Here is a 4194-nt window from a genome sequence, read left to right as displayed (position 1 = left end):
GTAACAGCTTTTCATCACTGAATCAAATGTCTAAGCTATAAAGAGAAAGGGTTTACTTTGGTTCACAGTGTTTGCTAAGTCCATGGCCTGTTGAACTTGTCACTTTAGGCCTGTGGCAGCTCATCACTGCCCCACCATGTGGCAGAGCAAAACTTACCTCATGGCCAGGAAGCAAAAAGAGAGGAAGAGGCTAGGATCTCACTAATCCCTCCAAGGGCACAACCCCAATGACTTGACCTCCCTCTAGGCCCCACCTCTTGGAAGTTCTACCACCTCCAACAGTAGGCTCCATAAGGACCAAGCCTTTTTCTACGTGGGTCTTTGGGGAACTTCTAGATCCAAAACTATAGTATTTGCATTTGCACACTTATACACACACACACACACACACACACACACAAAGAGAGGAAAAAATAAAGCAAATGTGATGAAAAGGGGAAGCCTAGGTGACTAGTCACTGGCTATTTGTCATATTATTCTTTTGACTTTTCCAAAGTCTAAAATTATATTAAAATAAAAGGAAGAAAAATATTTTTAAAAACATTTTAGGGGGCTGGGGATTTAGCTCAGTGGTGTTGCCATCTGCCTTGCAAGTGCAAGGACCTGAGTTTAATCCCTCGTACAAAAAAATGTTTTTAGGGGTACCCAGGAATAATGGCACATGCCTGTAGTGCCAACACTCTGGGAGGCTGAAGCAGAAGGATTACAAGTTCAAGGCCAGACGGGCAATTTAGTGAATTAGCAAGACTTTGTCCCAAAATAAAATAAACTCATTATTGGGAAGGTAGCTAAATGTTAAGGCCCTGGGTTCAGCCCTCAGTACTGAAAAATAATTGAGATGTGAAGGCTGTGGGTCTGATTGCATCGCCCTAGATGCTGGCCATTCATCTCTGTTTTCAATGCTGTAATTTCAGTTTTCCTGAGTGTTAGTGCAAAGAGGAAAAGAAAATGAAGACTCAAAGCCCAGAATGTCCCAGCAACAGTGGGGTATTCTGTACCATGGGTGCTGAGGGCCTACCTCTGAGAAGCTTTCCTTACAGCAAGGGCTGAGGGAGGCAGACTGGCCTTGGTCAAGCCCTTGCCTGTTAGCCAACACCAGATGTAAGGCCCTATCTTGCTTAGTTTTGCTTACTAACACTTCTCCACACCCCTCTAGCATGACCTCTGACTTCAGGGGCTGCTGCCTTGTGGCAAGCACCCCAAAGACTGCAAAGCTGGATGCTCATACCCTGACCTGGAAACCCACCACCTGCCAGAAGTTGCTGGAATGGCCACTGGTGTCAATAAAACAGGCAGCTTGGCACAGAGGTCTCTACTTTCATCCTGGGGTCAAAGAGCACATTTGAGAAGTTTGGTCCCTCAGACCAGAGCTGTATGGGAGTAAAGGGCTCCCCCCTGCTAGGTCCTTTGTGCTGCCCCCATAACCACAGGCTTCTAGATTTAGCAGCAGGGCCAGAACTTCAAAGATTTGGCTGCCCTCAAAACAATTTTTCAGCTCACCTACCCCTGCCTGAAATAATACCATTAGAGCTCTACTCTCCAGGGGAGAAATCATTTCCAGGCATTGACTTCTGCAAAAGTACAGACCTCATTGTCTTATGGGTCATGGTTCGTGGACCTGGATATGTGAAAAACATCAAATGTATTTATTTTCCATTAATCATTTAAATGTAGCTCTGATCCCCCATTACATGGTTCTGGCGGGAAATCCAGTCTAGGCATTTTCCTCTCTCAGTGATGGGCATAGGTCTGGAGGTCTTGGAAGCTCTTCTGTTTATCAGGCCCTACTGATGGTGTCTAACACCACAGCCCCTTTCAGTTTAGGGTCATGGAGGGGTAACCCACAGCTGAGATCCAGAGCGTCTACCCACTCCCCAGCTTGGCCACAAAGTCTACCTCTCCTTCTGGGAAGTCTGCTTTCTCTCAAGTCCTACCTTTCAGGGTCCCCACTGATACATTGGGAAGATGTAGTCCTAGAGAACAAGTCCTACAACAGACCAAAAAAGGGCAACAAAGTCATCCCCTAAGAAAGTGTTTCTGACTGAGCCCCTTTCAGGGGCACTTGCACCTATCAGAGAACCATGTATTAACTGTCAGCAATGAAGCTCAAATAGTAAGATTTCAAGCGATGTGACAGCAAGCGGAAGTTATTTGGGGCATGGTTCTTTCTGATACATAAGTGCTATTGTTTGGGTCTAGATGTCACCCCAAAGCCTCATGTGGTCATAGGCTTGATCTAGGGTGTGTGCAGCTAGAATTGATTCACGATGCAATGCTAGATTCAAGGGCACTAAGATTAAGAGTATGAGTGCTACCAGCCCTAAGCAGTCTGAATAAGACAAAAGGGGCTGGGAGGTGCTGTTAACTCTCTTGTTGCCTTTGCTACCTTGTGTGCACCATGTTGTTTCTCCTCTGCAATGCCGGTTTGCCATACCTGCCTTGCAGCTAGCCAATTATGGACTGAAACCTCTACAAACTGTAAGTCAAATAAACCCTTCCCCTTTAACTTTGGGTGTCAGGCATTTTGTCTCAGCAACAAGAGAAAAGTAACTAACACAATATGGCTCTCTTAATAGAGTGAAAAGCCCTGGACAAGGAGTCCTAAGTCCTAGCTCTCCCACCAACTCACTATTTCCTCTTCAGCCTCGGCTGTTCTATCTGTATAGTAGTATCATCTTGGATGCCCTGGGACATCCTCAGGGGCTTGTTGACTCCTGCTGTGACTCAAGAGTTATACTCTAAAGCATTCAAGAGCACTTGTAGCAAGTCCCCAGCTCCTCAGAGGGCTTGGTAACTGGAGAGACAGGGTAGAATGCCCTCTGGATACACCTAGGCTGAGAGCAACCAAAACCTTGTCACTCAGAGTCAGAAGTGAGAGAGCAGGAGGAGGAGAAAGAGCCCTTCAGAAAGTTCTCCTTCCAGAAAGCCTGAAGGGCTCCTGGGAGCCCAGATGACCCTGGGGCCATATGGGCCTTTCTTAGAATACCTGTCCCAAGATGGAAGCATGGTGGAGATAAAGGAGCCCCTTGCTCAACCTCCAGTGATCCTGAAGACAAAAACATGTGGGGTGTTTCTGGAGTAGTTTGGATTAGATCCTCAGATCACCAAACTGGAAACTGCCAGGACCCAGCCATGAGTCCATCCCACAGGGTCAAGAAGGAGCAGCAGGAGGAGGTAAGGGTGGTACCTGCCAGAATGTGCACTGAAACCCCTGTGAGAAGAAAGTGATGTCTGGGGCTCCCTGAGACTCCCGAAGAGTCCCCTTCCTCTGCCCCCTGCTTTAGATCTCCTGGGGCCCAGTAGTGCCTAGATGTAAACCCCTACCTGGCATTGGTAACTGGGAACCCCTGTGTCCCCATCCACATATCCCTTCTCAGGCAATACATGCTGGGTGAGTGCTATCCAGGACTTCCTCCCTCCTGTCTGGTTCCTTACTGCTGAGGCTTCTGTCTCTCTCCCGGTATGCCAGTTCCTTTGTTGTGGGACCCTCCTCCAGGAACCCTCCCGGACGAACCAGGTCTCCTCAACCAGAACCCTTGTCATGGACACTACCACCCCTTACACACACTGACAATCCCCTGTGGTCAGTTTCTTGCCGAGTGTCTTGGACTTTTTCCTGGTAGAACAGCAAAGGTCCTGCAGGGTGGCCAGGACAGGGCCAGCTGGGCTGGAGTGAAGCAGGGTTTGGGAATGTTTCCTGGAGGAGGAAAGCCTGGAAGAAGAGCCAACTTGGTATCAAGTGTTTGAGACAGCTCTTGTGGAAGGAGCAGAGGCTCAGAGCAGATCTGCCTCCTTCCTGCCACCCCTTTGCCTGGCTGCTGGCCCAGCCAGAGGGCTTCTCTGAAACCTCATTACCAGATGGCCTGGCAAAGAGTGCCATCATTTGGGGATGTACTGTCCAATACAGTCTGTGCTGGCCATACAGGGCTCTTGAACATTTGCAATACAGTATAGCTTATCTGAATAGAGATGACTGTAAGTATAAAGCACACATTGGATCTCAAAGGCCTAGTACCAAAAATGAATGTTATGTACCCATTTGTATATGGATGATATATTAAAACTGATATATTTTATCTAGTTTGGTTTAATAAAATATATTATTAAAATGACTTATCACTTGTTCAGCATGCATAGGGCACTAGGTTCAAGCTCTCACACCAAAACAAAAGACTTACTTCCTTTTCTTCTCCC

Source organism: Fukomys damarensis, unplaced genomic scaffold (assembly GCF_012274545.1).
Source record: "Fukomys damarensis isolate Sample0158 unplaced genomic scaffold, DMR_v1.0_HiC HiC_scaffold_32, whole genome shotgun sequence".
Lineage (NCBI taxonomy): Eukaryota > Metazoa > Chordata > Mammalia > Rodentia > Bathyergidae > Fukomys > Fukomys damarensis.
The sequence above is the reverse complement of the archived record's forward strand: the minus strand, read 5'-3'. Positions refer to the sequence as shown.